Source organism: Suricata suricatta, chromosome 9 (assembly GCF_006229205.1).
Source record: "Suricata suricatta isolate VVHF042 chromosome 9, meerkat_22Aug2017_6uvM2_HiC, whole genome shotgun sequence".
NCBI lineage: Eukaryota > Metazoa > Chordata > Mammalia > Carnivora > Herpestidae > Suricata > Suricata suricatta.
The window spans coordinates 69,488,673-69,507,698 of record NC_043708.1 but is presented as its reverse complement, the minus strand read 5'-3'; the positions used below and the strand labels follow the sequence as shown (position 1 = coordinate 69,507,698).

Below are 19,026 nucleotides of genomic sequence, written 5' to 3'. Positions count from 1 at the left end.
GGGCTTGAACTCACAAACCGTGAGATCATGACCTGACTGAAGTCAGACATTCAACTGACTGAGCCACCCTGGTGCCCCTCAACCTAGTTATTTCAAGACCCATCCATATTGTGTACATCTCGATAGTTCATTCCCTTCGGCTGCTAAGTAGTATTCCATTGCATATATATCTTAGTTTGTTTATACCCTCACATATTGGTGGATATTGGAGTGTGGGGCTATTATAAATAAAAATGCTATGAATACTCACGTAAAATTGTTTGTGTGCTTTCAATTTGGGTGGCAAATACCTATTGGTGGAATGGCTAGATCATATTATAAATGTGTTTTATTTTTCAGGAAACCGCCAGACTACTTCTCAAAGTGGTCATACCATTTTACATTCCTGGTAGCAAGAATAGCTTGCTTTTGTATTTTTCAAAACTATTTAAGATTTTCATTAAGTGAAACTCATCTCCACCCCCTAAATAAGGTAAATAATGCTGCATTACCGTAATGAAAAGCATGAATATAAATGTCAGAGAGAAAAGGAGAAAATGAAGATCAGGGAGAAGAGATATACATAGAAATTAACAATGGTAGTCAGAGGGTGGAAATTAGAGAAGAGTAGAGGGACAAAGGTGAATGAGAGACAACAAAAAGAGAGACAGGAACACAAAGAATAGTATCAGACCTATCTAGAAACAGAAGGCTCAAGGAAGCCAGGCTAGTGGAGATTTTGATAAAGGGACTATTTACAGAGCCTTAGGCAGGGCTTATGAAATCAACAATGGACACTTCGGACCTTGGTTACCACCTTCTGGGTCTGAAGGGTCTCAGGAAAGGGAGATTCTGGGCACCCGCAGAGCATAGCTACAGGGAAAAGGCCACTCATTAGAAGCAGGACGCAGCCATCACTCTTGAACTGGAGGAAAGCAAGCCTCTGGAATACACACCTCCACTTCTTCTGCACCTGCCATCTCTGTCTCCTGCTGATGGCTTCCATCAGCCACACCTAATCCGAGCCAGAGGGCATCAGAGTATGTTGATGATTTACACATGGACCAGCCTCCTTGTGTGGAAGTAGATGGGTGAAAAGTGGGTCTGCAGGGGCAGAAAGAAGATCCCGAGTATAGGAGCCAACAGAAGAGAGTTACAAGGGGCTAAGCGGCTTTTCCATCTGCCTCTATTAATGACACGCACAAACTGAGAACACAATCTATAACTGTTTAGAAATATGCCAAGGGAAGGCAGCACCTTGTGATGTGCAGGGCTGAGCACCAGAATTCTGAGTACAATTGGTCCATTCCGTTTTGAGATCTGTTTTGAAGGGGCTATTAACTTGGGCTTTAAAAACAAAACAAACAAAATGATTAATTCTAAAACTGCTGCTGTTGCTGATCTTACCCTGATCGGATCCTCGTTAAAAAGGGAAAAACTCTTCTTAATCATGAAACACGGTACTTGTGGATTTCTGTGAATATGAGCAAAGGAAGCAGGTAACTCCGGCATGAAGACTTGAGTCTGGAGACTCTGGAGAAGCAAGCTGAGGAAGACACAAATGTCTTTAAACCTCAGATGAGGTTTAAACACAGAAGGTTTAGTAGGACAGGTCCTCTTGGCAGATGGTTATTCCTCCTCTTCATCAGATGACCTGCCTATTTCTGAGTTAATCATCTCCATTCTATTCATTTCAACATGAGGACTGCCGGTTAAAGAACAAGATAATCAAGGGCAGACCTCAAGCATCCATCAGATTGACTGGAAGAGCCGGAAACTTTCTGTGCATCCTTATTTTTTAACCTCATACAACTTAAAATTACATCTTCCTTAAAATATATCCGTATCCCATCTTTTATGGAACCTGTTGGGTGTCCATAAGCAAGTAATTTAAAATAAGATGTTTTTAGAACATCCTCTTAGCTCAGGTGGGAAAACTGAGATCTTCTTTCTCACTTATTTTTAAAACTGAAGGTATAAACATCAGTGCCTGGAATGGATGAATTCACCAGCCACTTTTTACAAAGTGGACACCGAAGAGAAACATCTGGATAATTGGTAGCAGTTTTGTCACCTGGATATGCAGTCAAGTTCCCTTAATTGGCACTTTTGGATGATCTGGATCCTTTGCTGTCTTTGCTCAGAACCTCGAAAGGGGAACGTTAAGAAAAATCGAGCTTATTGCTATTAATTCCTTCTTCCGTTTCTTGCGGCTTCCAGAATTTAATGAGGTGACACTAAGAGGACAAGCAGTTTGCTGTGGTCCCACACATTTTGAGACGTGGAAAGACTGTCAACAAAATGCTTCTGTTCACTTAACTCACAAATGTGAGACAGTTCACGGGTAGAGTGGAAAGACGAGTTAAATATGAGGCAAGAGCTTGGTATTCAAATTTCACTTATTTTACCAACTAGCTATATGTGCTCAGGTAGAATTTACCTAATTCCTTTGCATCTGTTTCCTATAGCTTCCCAAGAGAATGATCACACTTGACAACACTAATCCACCTGACAGTTGGTATAAGACCATTTAACTGAAACAGCCCTGGGGCAGCTCCAGCCCAGGACACATTTAATGGTATGGACAAGAAGTCTCACAAAATGCAGGTAAGAAACAGCCATGGGCAGCACAGCTGTAAAAAGGAAAGGACAGAATCGAGCACAGAAGGGTCAACGCAGAATAGCACAGGCAGAGTCCTCACACCTACACAGAGCCAGAAGCCATCCCCATGCTGGCAAATTAGCAGCAGGCACCTTGTAGAACACCGTAGAGCCTCCTCAGGAATACAACTGGCAAAGACTCCAGAAAAGCAAACTGAGCAAATGCATAAGCAAAGGCCCTGTATTCATCTGCTAAGGCCTGCCATAACAAAATATCACAGACAAGGTCCTTAAACAACAGAAATTCTATTTCTCACAGTTCTAGGGGCTGGAAGTCCAAGATGAGGGTATTGGAAGGTCTGGTTTCTCCCGACACCTCTCTCTTGGCTTGCAGATGGCCCTCTTCTTGCTGGGTCGTCATATGGACTTTTCTCTGTGTGCTGGCTACAGTTTGGAAGACATATACCCTCTGTATATCATTTAAAGTTCATTATATAGAAGCATGCCCATATCACCTGTCTTCTTATGCTGTAACAGAGTGTCTGGTCTTTGTCCCAGGTTCCTGACACAGAGCTTCTACGATCCTGGGAATTTCCCAAGTAATAGGAGTGTCCTTGTTATTCATGAGCCCCTCGATCACACCTGAGTTTATGCTAATAAGATGATGAGCTGAGGGTGGGTGGGTCGTGGATAGCTTCAGGATGAGGGCTGGTCACTGGAAAGACCAACCACCTCATTAGAAGGTTGGGACTTTCAGTAACAGCCCTACCTCCAGAGTGAGGAGGAGGGCAGGAGATCACATTCCATCACTTGGTTGATGATTTCATCAATCACACCTATGTAATAAAACCCAATGAAAACCAGACACTGAAGCTCAGGAGGGCTTTCTGGTTGAGCACATGGCTAGCCAGAAGGGTGACAGCTCCTGATTCTCCCAGAGAAGGCAGGGAAACTCTACATTCAGGACCCTCTAGACCTTGCACCACACGTCTCCTCATTTGGCTGGTCTTGTTCTGTAGCCTTTTATAATAAATGTATAGTCCTTAACTGTAGTGATTTTGGCAAATTATCAAGCCTGAGGGAGCTGTGGGAACTTCCCAAATATGTAACCAGTTGGTCAAAAGCACAGGTGGCCTGAGAACCCCTGAAGTGTGCCTGGCATCTGAAGTGGGAGCAGCCTTGTGGAGGATCGAGACCTCAGCTCATGGAGTCTGCACTAATGCTGGGTGGTGGGTGCCAGAACTGGATGACAGTACAGCAGGTGGAGTCAGACTAGCAGGGGATGAAACAGAATCCAGGCCATATTTTGTTTTAGTTATCCTTTATTTCAAATCAAAGAACCTCTTGTCAAAGGGAGTAAAACACCTTGTCCCAAAACTAAGATATGGGCAGATTTGTCAACTTTTGAGAAAAACCACTGGCTTTGGGCAGCTCCAAATTCAGATCTTGTTATCTGGTGGCCAGGCACACCCCACGTAGCCACCAGAGACTTAGAGCCATTCATGCTTTCTCCTTAGGCACTAACACCACTTAGGGGTGTTATCTGGTGGCCAGGCACACCCCACGTAGCCACCAGAGACTTAGAGCCATTCATGCTTTCTCCTTAGGCACTAACACCACTTAGGGGTGAAACCTTGTTATTCCCATTCCTCGGCATACTGCAGTCACTGGTCATCTGTGTTTGGGAAGCGTCACCTTCCCCTGGGCCTCAACATCTGCAGGTCTGTCACCTCATAATGTCCTGCCACAAGTTTCCTTCTCAGCAAACAATGTGCACTCAATGTCTTACTGACCTCTGAAATGAATCTGCAGCCTTTTATACTTTTCCAACACTAGCTGCTGACCTAAGTATCATTCGCCGACGCTAAAACCCCTCCTTTCACACCCTTTCTGGATCAGCACGCTCCTTAGCCCCCTGCTAACAAACTAGTAAACACTGAGTTGTGCTTGAGATCAGTTCATCTAAGAAATTTTGTTGAGTATCTTTTAGGAATGATTACTTCACTCCGTCAAGTCAGGGGTACTTGGCTGGCTCAGTTGGTGGAGTGTGACTCTTGATCTCAAGGTTGTGGTTTTGAGCCCCACACTGGGTGTAGAGATTACTTAAAAAAAAAAAAAAAAAAAAAACTAAAAGCTTCAAGGCAGTAGTAGTGGGCAAGGAGAAAACCTCCTTTTCCAGAATGCTGTCTTCATAAGGTTTGTTTCAATCCAGATGGATCATGGGTTACATATTTAATATGCCAAAGCAAGGCACATGAATTAGAAAGATATGGCATTCATGATGAATACAACACTAACCAAATTCAGCCATTAACAATCTTTAGGTCTTTTGACTTATTTCGCTTAGCATGACACCTTCAAGGTCCATCCACTTTCCTACAAATGGCCATATGCCATTTTTTCTCATTGCCATATAGTACTCCATTGTATATATATACCACATCTTCTTGATCCACTCCTCAGGTGATGGACATTTAGGCTCTTTCCATGATTTGGCTATTGTAGAAAGTGCCGCTATGAACATTGGGGTACATGTGCTCCTATGCATCAGCACTTCTTTATCCCTTGGGTAAATCCCTAGCAGCGCTATTGCTAGGTCATAGGGGAGTTCTATCGAAATAAGTCAGGCAGAGAAGGATAGATACCATATGTTTGCATTCATAGGTCTAACAGGAGAGACCTGGCAGGGGACCATGGGGAGAGGAAGGGGGAAAGAGAGCGGAGAAGAGTGAGGGACACAGATCAAGGGAGACTACTGAATACTGAAGACGAACCATGGACTGAAAGGGGAGGGGGAGGAAAGGAGGGAGTGATGGTCATGGTGGGGGGCACTTGTGGGAAGAAGCACTGGGTGTTATATGGAAACCAATTTGACAATAAACTATTATAAAAAAAAAACATCTAAAAAAACCCAATCTTTAGGCCTTTTGAATCATTTGTATTATGAATTTGGTTATCAGATTTTTTTATAACCAGAAGTAAAATCCCATTACAAATGACTCTTAATAATGCTTCTCTTCCAAGCCGTCCACAAGTGGCAATGCTTCAGATCCATTGGTAGTCTGTGTAATAGTAATTGTCCAGGAGGAAAATCACCAATTGTCTATTCTCTTTATCATAGATAGAGCTGGAAGAACTCAACCAGCCATGCACAGAGCAATTCAATCTTTCTCCCATCACTTTGTAGCAAATGCCTTTTTAACCACCTTTCTCTGTTCCTGACCACCTCAGGCATCCCAACCATTCCTTCCAGAAAAACATATAAAAACCAAATGTGTTCTAATGTTCAAAAGTTAGAGAAAGAGAAGACATTGGGAGGCTAGCATTTTCCTCCTTGTTCTACCAGGTGCCAAGCTCCTGATCATGCACTTCAGGGTCTGAAGCCTCGCCTTGATTCATCCTCAGGTTCTATAACCCTGTCACTGCTGTCTTCTGCCTGAGCTGGTTTTGCAAGAACCACATAAAACCACAGGCTACAGAAAGAGCTAGTAGACCCTGCCCCGAACTTCCTGAAATCCCTCCTTTATTTTGTGTCAAGACAAAGTTTAGCTACAGGTTCTCATTCTTGGTTGACCTTAACAAGATTTCTAGGGCTCATTAGAAATCCATCATTACTGAGTTCCTGAGTAAACAAGGATAATATTCTCTTTTGCAGAGTGGATGGAAGAAAGTATATGATATATATTATTTACTTACACACACACACACACACACACACACACACACACCTTATTTACATATTTTGCCTCTATTTTGTTTGATTTGTCTATTTTGTTTGATCCCAATAGCCAACCTTCTTGAATAACTTTCCACTTTTTTCAAAACATTTTCCCTTAACGTAATATTCAGAGATATTTTTAGGTAGCAGTTACTGGAAAAGAAGGAAGTCAAAGTGCATTAATAAGCATTTAAAGTTTTCATCAAAATGAATGTTTGTATATACAACTGGTCCTTATAAGTATATAAATGTAGTCATACTAAACCTGAAAATGTCATTGATGAGATTTTTTTATCCCCGAATAACTGGACCCACTACAAAGCCAACTAAGATTGTTAAGAATAATTTTTTTATTCTCAAAGAAAAAATTTTTTTAAAAGATAAAAACCTCTTGGTCACAGCAAGAACACAAAGAACTATTCTACATGCCTCTTTGCATGTATTTTCCTTCAAACACACACATACAAAACTCTACTTCAAATAAACCACTACCATTAAACTCAAATCTGATCCATAAAGTCAGCAGAAGAGGACCTCTGTCCATGCCATTAGAGAGAAAATACACCACCATTATTCTGGAGGCCTGGGGAGAAACAGATCTAAAACTTTCCCCCCCGCTTGGAAATAGTTAGAAAAGTAAATAACAGTCTTTTAGATTTTGGGAATGGGGCAATATGGGCTGGAACTAATTATACAGTATCTTCATAAAATCCCTGTGCTACTTTAAATTTAACATTAGAGTTTTGTTAAATCCGGTGGTAGAAACAGCTAAAACACATGCATTGTGAGATGAAACAGTAAATTTTGCTTTGTTAGCTGTAGTGGACTTCAGAGCTGTCAGCCACAGGCCAATCTGTCTTCTCATTTACAGAAAGTACTTGTTATTTCCTCAGGAGCTCGAATAAGACAACACAGCACGTCTGCAAAGGGCTCAGGATGGACACCGACTAGCATCCCTCAGTGCAGGTGGAACAGGAGGCGGGGTCAGCATGGCCAGCTGCCTGCCCTGCCAGCCTCCTCTGGAGCAGTGTGTGCTGGGGCCAGATGGACGGAAGGTGTCTGGAGATGGAAATGTCCAGCACAGTGCCCACCTCTTGTTCTCTGCTGTTAGGAGAGGTGTACAAAAGTGGCCGCATGTGGGGAAATTTTTTTTTTGAGAGAGAGAGAGAGACAGAGCGTGAGCAGGAGAGGGGCAGAGAGTGGAAGACACAGAATCCGAAGCAGGCTCCACGTGCTGAGCCACCAGCACAGAGCCCCATGCAGGGCTCGAACTCAAGAATCACAACATCATGACTGGAACCGAAGTCAGACACTTAACCAACTGAGCCACGAGGGCAACCCAGAATAAATATTTTAGATATGCACACCAAACAGTTTTAATCTTAAGTGCCTGCTGTTTAGGGGGATTCTGTAACATGCATCAGCTTCCTTGGAGAACTTGAGAGCCCTCAGTTCTGTGGACAAGTGAGTGTGAGAGCTGGGTCTCTGCCGCGCAGCTTAGCGAGAGGTGCAGGGTCAGGGTGCCACACCAGACGGTCCTGTCTCCACCGCAGAGAGCTGTACACAGTTGTATATGCATACATACACAGCATACACTAGTACACTGCTGCATGGAGGTTTTAACTAATAGATTTTATACTTTAATTTTAGGTTCTGGTTGATAATGACATGTCAATAGATTCATGAGTTGTAACAAATGTGGTACTCTGGTGGCAGATGTTAACAGTGTGAGACGTTGCGGGGGTGGGGGGTATAAGGGAAATCTCTAGACCTTCCATTCAGTTGTATATTTGTAATTTTCATATTTAAACACATTTGCTTATACTTGCCCCTTCCAAAGATGTCCCATCATACACATGACCTAAAATAATACAGGTGATCATTATCTTTAATCCTACCTTGAAACTGAAACTCTGGGTCCCTCCAAAGACTCAGAAGAGTTGATCAGCAGCTTTAACGATGACAGCCTTGCTTTCGGGCAAAATTACTGAGAGAAGAAGAAATCATGTATGTCCACTGAGCACTTCATACCGTGGTAGTGTCCTAGATGTTAGCAAACTGGTTCTTCCCCCTCATTTCTTTCCATTTTTAATAGCTTTGCCATCACCCTGGCTAGAAATTATAAAGCCACCTTTGCTCTGTCTTCATTCCTCGGTGCCCCCACCACAGCCAGTCACCTAATGGTCTGATTTTACAAGACTCAAATGCGATCACCTCCTCCCAATCCCTACAGCTCCCCTTGCTCACCTCTCAGCCTCCCCCACCTGGCCTCCTTGGTGGTCTCCCTCAGCCCCGTCTCTTCTCTGTAGCCACCAGTGTTTCACTCATTTATCAAATGTGGATTTCTTACTGTGAATAAAATTGTATGTCTCTTACTAAAGACACAAGCATGAATAAGAAACCTCCCCCGCTCTTGAGGCATCTGGGTGGCTCAGTCAGTTGAACAGCCAACTCTTGATTTCAGCTAAGGTCGTGATCTCAGGGTTGTGGGATTGAGGCCCACAAGGGGCTCCTGACTGGGCATGGAGCCTGCTTGGATTTCTCTTCTTCTACTCCTCCCCTTACCTCTGTCTCTCTCTCATTCTCAAAAAAAAAAAAAAGACACCTCCCAGGCTGTAAAGGATCTCACATCTAAAATGCAAATTCCTAGGGCACCTGAGTGGCTCAGTCAGATAAGCATCCAACTTCAGCTCAAGTCGCAATATCACAGTTTATGAGTTCAAGCCCCTCTGTGCTATAAGCACAGAGCCTGGAGCCTACTTCAGATTCTGTGTCTCCCTCTTTCTCTCTGCCCCTCCCCTACTCACACTCTGTCTCTCTCAAAAATAACTAAACATTTTTTAAAAAACTAAATAAATAAATAAATACAATGCAAATTCCTTGTCACTCACCTGCCTGAAATTCTTCAAGGGATCTCCATTGCCTGTAGGATGAAATCAAAACCTATTAGCACAGTACAATTTGTCATTGTTCATACTCATGGGGTCTGGCCCCCATCAGACTGCTCTGCCTCATCTCCCATCATTCTGCCACGGGCACCCAGGCTGCAGCCACCTCAGCTCCCTGTAGCCCATTCAGCCGTCTAAGATGCACACAAACCACATCCTCCTTCTGGAAGCTCCTCCCTCTATGAAACTCCTGGGTTTTTTTTTTCAAAACCAAGGAAATCTCCTCCTCTGCCTCCCTTTCCCAACACAGTAGATTCCTCTGTCTTCTTCATATGTGGCTGTATGGTTTCTGCACATATCTGCCCCCCCAGGGACTGCCAGCCCTGCAGGAAGGGGTAAGCAGGCAATTTCATTCATTTATTTATCACGTATCATTTATAGCCCGCTGTCTGCAAGGGTCTTACAGACATCCCATCCAGCGCGCCCAACAGTGCCAAGTGACATTAAGATGTGGAAGAAAGGGAAGAACACAGAAAACGGGCAGAGGCAGCCCTCTGGGACCCTGACTAAGGTCCCCACAGGACATTATTTTGGAGAAGTCACCATGGCTAAATGTCTTCCTCTCAAACTTACAGGCTCAGAACCCTGACTCTACTAGCACAGAGAGAATGAGTCAGCCTCTGAGGGGTGCTAGCATCTCTGAGAGTCTAAGCTCCCAGAGTGCAATGTGGATAAGCCAAGTCAGTCATTTCCCATATGCACCACAGTGTGTGTGCAGCACCTACTACGTGCCATGCGCTCCCAGTGCCAATGTCAGCTAGGGCCTTTGCAGACAAGCCTGGCCGGAAAGGTTCCACCTGCTGCTTTAATGAGGGCATTGATCCTCTCCTCTGTGACAGTCACCTCATCGTGGTACAGAGGGCTGAGTACATTCAGGGGAGTCCCCAGATGAAGGCCCTGATGCAGGCATGCTAGGCCAGTAGGCCTGGCCCAGGGCTAGTTAACACCCTCACCCAGCACAGCCTTAGTTGTACTTCCTCAGGAAGGCCAGGCACCTTGGTGGCAACTGAAGAAAGCAGGGGACAGAGCTGGAATATGAACCTGGTCCTGAAGTTGCCGTTTTTAACTATTCTGATGAACAATGAAAAACAACTTTCAAAGGGACCAGTTATTCTCCTTCTCCAATGGTAAGTCTTATACCTGTGGGACAGGCTTTGTGGGAAGCCAAACAGTATCACATAGAGTGCCACAAGAGCAGGTCACCGTGACTCAAGTGTTTGATGGGGTCAGAGAAGCCTGATGAATCCCCAACCACAAAAACACTATACCTGTCCCTCACCAGAGCAGTGCTTAGCCAGTGTAGACACCTGCCGCTCTTCCAGGCTCTGTGGTTCCTCAGATCTTGTTCTAACAAGCCAATGTCTTTATTCAGGCTTCAGCCCATCTCAAGTGGCCTTTCTGCCTCCTTGATATGACATGGCACTTCTCTGCTTTGAGCTGTTTCATGCTGATCTGGTAGTTACAGCTCAGAGAGCACCCAGTTCCCCATCTCCCAGTTTCTGCAGGTGGCTCACTATTGCCCCCTCATTCTGCCTCCAAGTAGTAGTAGTACCCATATTTGAGGATAACAGAACAGTGGTCAAGGTCACAGAGCTCACCCCCAAAGCAAGACTTGAACCTAGGCCTTCTAAATGTTAATCCCACTTTTTCTCCCTTGCCAACTATGTAAAAGAAGAAACTGTTAAGATCTATATCTCCCCCAGCACCACTGGCCCCGGATCCTTGGGCCCAGCTGGGTGCATCTGCTTCCTACCACTTGGCCTTGGCCTTGGCAACACACCCCAACTGGCTCCCCATGTTCCGAGCCTCCATGATGTCCCCCACCTCACACCCCCAGAGGCTCTTGCCCCACTTCATGCCCCACCCCTGGTTTCCATCTGCACCGTACCTCATGGGGTAGTCTTGGCCACTGGGCCCACGCCTCCCTCACCTCCCACTCCTGCTGTCTGCAACACAAGCACTTTGCCACTGGCTCTGCTCACCTTGAACTTCCACACTGCAGCTCTCTTTGCTCCTTGGCCTTCAACCTCGACATTCCCAGATCTCCACCACTTCAACTGGACTCCCAGGCAGACTCACCCCCTACCTGTTGCCCTCTGTCTAGCTTCAGCATGGCTTTAACTGCCCACCTTCCAATTATTTGGCACAGAATGTTCCAACTATTATTGACAGAATGTTCTGGATTTTCCAAGCCCACACTAATTTTAATTATTCTGTCCCATCATCCGACCATTTGGCCCAATTTGGGGATCAGAAATATTGTCAATGGAGATTTATTGCACCTGGATATCATTTTCAAAATTGGTATCACATACACAGGATACAAAATTCAAAAAGCATCAAAGAAGATAGAAGGGTGGGGTGTCTGGGTGGCTCAGTCAGTTAAGCGTGCAACTTTGGCTCAAGGCATGATCTTGAGGTTCATGAATTCAAGCCCCACATTTGGCTCTCTGCTGTCAGCACAGAGCCTGCATTGGATCCTCTCTCTCCCGTTCTCTCTCCCCTCCCCTGCTCATGTGCAAGTGCGCTCTCTCTCTCTCTCTCTCAAAAATAAGAAACATTTAAAAATACAAGAAAGAAAGAAAGAAAGAAAGAAAGAAGGAAGGAAGGAAGGAAGGAAGGAAGGAAGGAAGGAAGGAAGGAAGGAAGGGGCAGGCACCTGGGTGGCTCGGTCAGTCAACTGTCTGACTTGGGCTCAGGTCATGATCTCACAGTTCATGAGTTCAAGCCCTGAGTTGGGCTCTGTGCTGACAGCTCAGACCCTGAAGCCTTCTTCAGATTCTGTGTCTCCCTCTCTCTCTGTTCCTCCCCGTCTAGCATTCTGTCTCTCTCTCTCTCAAAAATAAATATTTTTAAAAATTTCTTAGTAAAAAAAATCAATTAAATAAATTTAAAAAAGAAGATAGAGGGCAAACTAGGTCTTTTCTCGGCCCTGGTCCCCAGGCCCACAGGCCTCAGCTCTCCTACTCAGACACCATGCCTACGAGCACTTTCTCATCCTTTGGAAGAAGCCACAAATCTCTGACCTAGATGGGACTGGTCATGTTTCAGCAATAGCATTGGTCATTTCTTAATCATTTTAAATTTAAAAATTACTTAAAGAAAGAAATTAGAAAGCTCAGCTTCAATCCCACTCCCTAAATGAATTTATGTAGTTTCTCTGAACTACATTCCAATTTTTATCTATACGCACACACTTTTCATTGTTTAATCAGGGTAATGTGAAAAGTTTAGTTCTACTCCCATCGCTAATTTCAGACACACATTTAATTTTCATTATTTTTAATAGCTTACATAATATTCATGTGGGCTAAAAACCAATTATTGGGTTTTTATTTCAAGTTTAACAATTATAAATAATATCAGTATAACCACCTATAACTTTTTCTTCTTTGCATTATTGCTTTAGGGTAAGTTCTGAGACTGGTAATTTTGAGTGTTGGGAATAGTTCCTGTCACATTTAGCCAAATAATTCTTAGAAAGGTGACAGCAGTTTGGAGTGCCTCATACAGGAATGAGGATACATCTTACTCTCATTCCATCAAATACAATAAATGTACTTTATCCACAAAAAAATGCTTCCTCATACTGTTCTTATTTACGTATTTTTGTAATAGATAACTCAGGTCAATACCACCTATTTAGGTTTCTGTGTTTAATGCAGACTTCTGTTAGAAACAGTCCTCAGAACTAACTGGAAAACAGTGACTGGTTGGGTTTCTAGGGCCTTGAAGAGGTCTTTGTGGCAACCCACATGGAGGGCAGTTGGGCAAGGTTATGAATGAATGGACACATTCGCTCACTCTGTCTCCCCACCCACGCCCATCCTTGGTGATATCATTCCATATTCACCAAGCTATTTTTATGTTACTAGAAAAGACAATAGTCCGTCCAACTTGCATTCTTTTAAAAGTGATCTTTTCCAGGAGCATCTGGGTGGCTCAGTCAACTGAGCATCCGACTTCAGCTCAGGTCATGATCTCAGTTCCTGAGTTCAAGCCCCACACTGGGCCCTGCACTGACAGCTCTGACAGGGGAGCCTGCTTCAGAGTCTGTGTTTCTCTCTCTCTCTGTCCCTCCCCTACTCACATTCTGTCTTTCTCCCCCCAAAATAAATAAATGTTTAAAAAAAATTGTAGGGGGTGCCTGGGGTAGCTCAGTCGGTTAAAGTGTCCAACTTCGGCTCAGGTCATGATCTCACAGTGTGTGGGGTCGAGCCCTGCATCGAACCCTGTGCTGTCAGCCCAGAGCCTGGAGCCTGCTCTTGATTCTGTGTCTCCCTGTTTCTCAAAAATAAATAAACATTTCAGACAATTTTTAAGTGATCTTTTCTTTTTGATGTTATTGTAGATTTATTTTTCTTAGTGTGCAAAATGTGTATAAGATCCTCCTACTTTGGAGAGCAAAACTTGGACTCCTCACTCACTAGTTATAGTGGCTATAACTATATATATATAACACTAGTATAACACTAGTTATAGAGGCTAATTTCTATCAGTAAAATGAGGGAATAATATTATCTCTCCACCTCACATAGCTGTTGTGAGGAGCAAACGAGAACATGCCCGAGTGTGAGAGCTGTCTAGTAAATAGCAAGTTGCTCTTGAAATGTTTTAAGGACTCTGAGACCACAGGCTCTTCTCATTTCACATCTAAACTCTTATTGGTTCTGGGAAAAATATTATTGCATCTTTAATTATTGATTTAGTGCCTTTTATTTTGTCTGCTTATCTGGGAAATCTAACTACACAGAAATTGCAATGCTGAGCTCTATTCCCCAGAATGGGCCTCCTGAACTATTTCATTTCTTAGTTTAGTTTCTTAAGATTCTGGATATATCACTGAAGGTTTTTTAGTGTTTTTTTTTTTCAGCTGATTTAAGTGCAATTTCTGCTTTGTACAGCTTAAACAACAACCTCAGTTTGTCTTTTGCAATGATCGTTACCTTCATTCTTTTTAATTCTGACCTTCTCTCACTTGAGAGGATATCGGTATCCATTTCTTTGAAAAGAGGCTCCAACTGTTTTCTGAATTCTTTGTGTGGTTCCCTGTGGTTGCTCTTTTTCAGGATTAATTAAAATAAAGTTTTCTGTACTTCCTTTCTTCTTTTTTGAGTGATGACACTTTTTCAGGGAGGCCACATTAATTTTTCCAGCTTAATGCATTCTCCCTTAAGTTACCTTAGTGACTGATCTCTGCGGTACTGCTGAAAATCCTTTAGTAAAATTTCTGATTGATTTTAATAGAATTTGTGATGAGTTTGGCTGGGTTTCTACTCACTCCACCATCTTCCTGGATAATTTTCCTACCATGTCAGGGTTTTCTATCCTCTGTTCAATCTTTCTTTCCAGAAAGAACCCAAAGACCAAAGATGGGATTAGAACCAGAGAGCCAAACATCTTCAACAGAAAGGGGGAAAATGCCTTTTTGTGCTTTGTTGCTGCTGTCTTAACAGTTCAGGCTAGATCTGAGAAAAGGGGAGCAACAATCTAATACTGAGATGAAATCTTACCACAAACCCCTTAATATCTTGACGTATTAATTACATTCCTAAAGTTTCTGAGTCTCCCAGGCATCTTACAAGCAGCAAAGTCTCTGTTGGTTTCTCTAGCTATAAATGAGGGAGGTACTAAATTATTTCCAAGGTCTTTTTCCAGCTCTGAATTTCTTCATTAGAAGAAATTATTATCTAAACATTAGGTAATATTTAAGCTGTAGATTTAGAGGCATTGATTGATGTGACCAGAATTATCCCCACTGCCTGCTACCTCACCTTCAAAATAGTCACATGTGTTTGTGAACAGGCACAGGAGTGTACACACACACACACACACACACACACACACACACACACACACTCCTTACTTTGATTTCCTCATTTGTAAATTTTTCAAATCAACTGTTATTAAATGTAAAATGAACCAGCAAAAGGGACAGTGAGGAAACTGAATAGGAAATTCCTACCTCTGAATCATGGCAGCTCTGCTCCCCCAGATCAGCTACAACACAAGAGGTGCCTAAGTAGACCCCACATAGCAGCACCCCCATGGAACATGGGTGAGGCACCAAGTCTCCACCTAGTCTGGACTCTGAGGGGAGGCCCTGTGGCCCTCTAGTGGACACACTGTTGAACTGCAGCATTCCATGCCTCCAAAAGGAGACAGGAGCCCACCTAAGAAAGCCTCTGGGGGCTCAGCCGCATTGTCCTGAAACCAAGCACCTACCTGTGAGGGACAAGCTAGGTTTTTGCCTCAGAAATGGTGACCTGTGTCATTTTGAGCCACACTATCCTTGTAGCTGCTAGATTTGAGGTTCAAGAAATGTAGGTTGATTTCAAACTGGGTAACGTTGAACAGTCTACATCTCTATTAGTATTTTGGGTAATCCCCACAAAAGAACATTTTTTTAATTCAGGCAATTCAGAATGAACAAAAGCTCTTGTCTATCCTTTGAACTTCAGTTACACTTAGCTTACACTGTCCAAACTTGCGACTCAAGAAGACATCTGTGGCAGCTAGTGGCAGAGAAGTCAAGGGTGGAATATTTTTGACAGGCTGTGAATGGGAGGGTTTGGTTCCCTTAAATTTTGATCAGCCAATATTCAATCCATGTCTCTTTGCCTACTCGTTCTTTTTTTTTCTATTAAAATTTTTTATTTATTTTTGAGAGAGACAGACAGACAAAGCACAAGTGGGGGAGAGACAGAGAGAGAAGGACACACAGAATCGGAAGCAGGCTCCAGGCTCTGAGCCATCAGCACAGAGCCCGATGCGGGGCTCTGATTCACGGACTATGAGAAGATCATGGCCTGAACTGAAATCAGACACTTAACCGACTAAGCCACCCAGGCTCCCCCGCCTACTCACTCATGTAAGCAACAAGTATTTATTACTTCATATTGTGCCAGCCATTGCCTATTTGCTCTCAGATCTCTTCCCTGCCCTTCTCCTGCAAATCCTGTTCCCTCTTTACCCTTGCCAATTGCCTACCAGTGAAGAGAACTAGCAACAGGTTGGAGACTGGGAAGCAAGATAAGCCAAGTTATTTTCTCCATCCCTGTCTGTATCTTGAGCATCATTTTCCTGCAGTGAACCCAACTTCTTGCCACACAGCCCCTCCCTGCAGGGTCCTTGGCAGTCCCCACCATGGTACAGCCTCCGTTTCTGATTTTCATAACACCATCCCTCTCCTGTGTCCTTCAAGCCCTCATGGTAGCGGCAGCTTCCTGCTGGTGCTAATACCTGATTGTTTCTTCAGCCCATTCAGCTTCTCATCTCTGTCCATTATATATAATCAATTCCATTTTTTAATGTTTATTTTGCAAGAGAGAGCAGGGGAGGGACGTACAGAGAGGGGGACAGAGAACCCTAAGGAGGCTCCACTCGGTCAGAGCAGAGCTTGACGCGGGGCTTGAACTCATGAACTGTGAGACCATGACCCAAGCCAAAGTGGACTGCGCCACCCAGGAGCCCCTCAATTTCCTGTTTAATACCCCTCTTTGAAGTACCCAGGATGATTCTGTTGTACTTGGTAACAGGGATATGGCAGTGAGCAAGACAGGCTCAGTTTGGGATCTCATGCTGCTCATACTACCAGCATGGGTAGAAAACCAATATTAAATAAACAATCATACTGTAAATATTTCAAAAGGGAAGTGCATAAGAACATCCAGCAAAGAGACCTGATCTAAAATAAGAATAAATTTTGTAGCTCCACACTAGAAACTCTAGTGGGTCTTTACACAGCGGTGCAGCCTCACAAGCTACGGTTAGAGCATGACAAGTGTGAATGCTACGTCTCAGCCTCCCCAGATCCCGCCAGGAAGAAATGAAGGGTCTCTAGCCAAAGGGGGAAGTTGGGGGTTTCAAGCAAGACTCTGTGCACAGTATCCACAGAGAAACAGGAATGGAGTTATTCTCACAGCCTGAAAGGGCCCAAGAAAACTAGCCTCTGCCTGGTACAGTCAGAGGAGAAACCAGAACCTCAAAGGAATGTACTGTCCTCCTGGCAACGTCCAAAACATGGGAGTCAGGCAATGTACAGGCCAAGCCTGCCTCAGAGAAAATGCTTTCCCGAACATTTAAGCTCCAATATGACAGTTTTTCCTAGGCATCCTCCCAACACAGCCCCACATGGTGGAGTGAGGACAGGAGAGCCAGTGGTCCTATTCTTGTCTTGTTGAGCTCAAGGCACCCTTCTCTGTCCAGCCGAGCAATTCTGATGTGTTCTACACTCACTCACTGCCTTGACTCCCTTGCCAAATCATGAGAGCTCTTGAATATCAGATGAGGCAGACATACTTCCTTCACCTTTGTCATTTAAAACACTGTTTAAAGATCTAAAGTGTGCTTTTCTTTGAATGGAGGTTTTCCAATTCCATACTACAGAGAAGAGTCATTACTCAAATGTATGGCCATTCCAAGCCACCTTGCCTTGCAGAGCTCCCTGATACAGAATGAGGGAGAGTGCATGTGTGAGAGTCTTCTCTTTCCAAGTTCGTTTCCTAATCTAGGTGCATATTAGCCCTTAGTACAGCTAATAACATTATAACTCAACATAACACTCCCCATTGGGTTCTGGTCTCACCTTTGACAATGTAGACTACTGTCAAAACTCATGACTCAAGAAGTCATTCTGGGTCAGTTATGGTAACTGAGTCAGGCCAAGAAAAGGAGGGAGCTCAGGTGTTGCTTGAGACATTGGTCTCCCGTGAGAAAATGAAGTCCTAATGCCCTAGGGCAACTATTGTATGTAATAAATTAACTTGTGTCTCTTTTGCTTCTAGACTGGTACTAGCTCTGTACCATTCTTGAGAGAACTGAGAAAACAGCCACTCAAGTAATATTCTATAGACCGTGGTTCTCTTCTGGACCCCTGTTGAGAAAGGCTGGCCCAATAGCAGACGCTATTCCAGTAATACATCTGTCACTCTCTTGAACCTGCCTTGTTCAAAGGACCACACACAAATGATTACACCCACAGAATTAGCACTAGCCTGGGAGGAATGTGTATTTTAAGAATATGGGTATAAAGGGAGAGTGTAAGAACCTGGAAAAGCAACCAAAGGAGCCCCCAAGAAGTCCACACCCTGGTCTCCTGATGGCCTTTTATCTTCTTTCTGCATGTGTCAGACTCCTCAGATGCTTATCAATTTAATAAGGTATATCTGACCCATCCAACAACCAAACCCATTCAATTTTAACAGAAAACGATCAAAAACATGAGACCTATTTTTATCTGACCCAATCACCTTGGCAGGTTCCATTTTCTGGAGATATCTCCATATGAACTTCTGCTCCCAGCCACCCCCAAAAAGCCTTATGGAAAGGGAGGGAACAAAGACACCAGATTGAGGAGCAGGTGAGGCACAAGATGAAGGCTTGTGTTACCTGCTTGGAGCCTCCAGAGTCCCGCCCCCTGGGGCAGAGGAGAGCTTCCCTGGGGGAAGATGCAGTGGAAGGGTGAGAAGAGGTGCAGGTAAGTAACTCACAGTTTAGCTCTTTTTCCAGTGGTTGTTTTCTAGATGTTTCATTGACCTGTCCGAGCTCCTCAGTGAGACTGTAAATTCCCTGAGTGCAACGACTAAGTTCATGCTGTAAATCTTTAATATCCTACAGCGTTTAGCACAGTGCTTCTCCTGCAGATGCTTAATCAGCATACTGTTGATTAATTAGAAACTGCTTTGGGGAAAAAATTGTACCCTTGCAACAGTTATGGTATGAGGTTTATATGAAAGTACTGTATGAATATTATAAAGCTTAAAATATGTAATACTTGTG

General features: G+C 43.8%; 1 long non-coding RNA gene across 2 annotated transcripts in view; it reads right to left on the bottom strand.

Annotated features, from left to right (window-relative positions):
* Positions 1 to 18,820, bottom strand: part of LOC115300760 — a 156,888-nt gene extending 138,068 nt beyond the window's left edge. The window contains exons 1-3 of one of the 2 annotated variants that reach the window (XR_003912829.1): positions 18,738 to 18,820; positions 9,190 to 9,221; positions 8,197 to 8,285 (exon numbers count right to left, since the gene is read on the bottom strand). This is a non-coding gene — a long non-coding RNA (uncharacterized LOC115300760). The remainder of the gene's footprint in view (positions 1 to 8,196; positions 8,286 to 9,189; positions 9,222 to 18,737) is intronic. The other variant, XR_003912828.1, reaches the window with a different exon arrangement.
* Between the last annotated feature and the right edge of the window lie 206 nt (positions 18,821 to 19,026).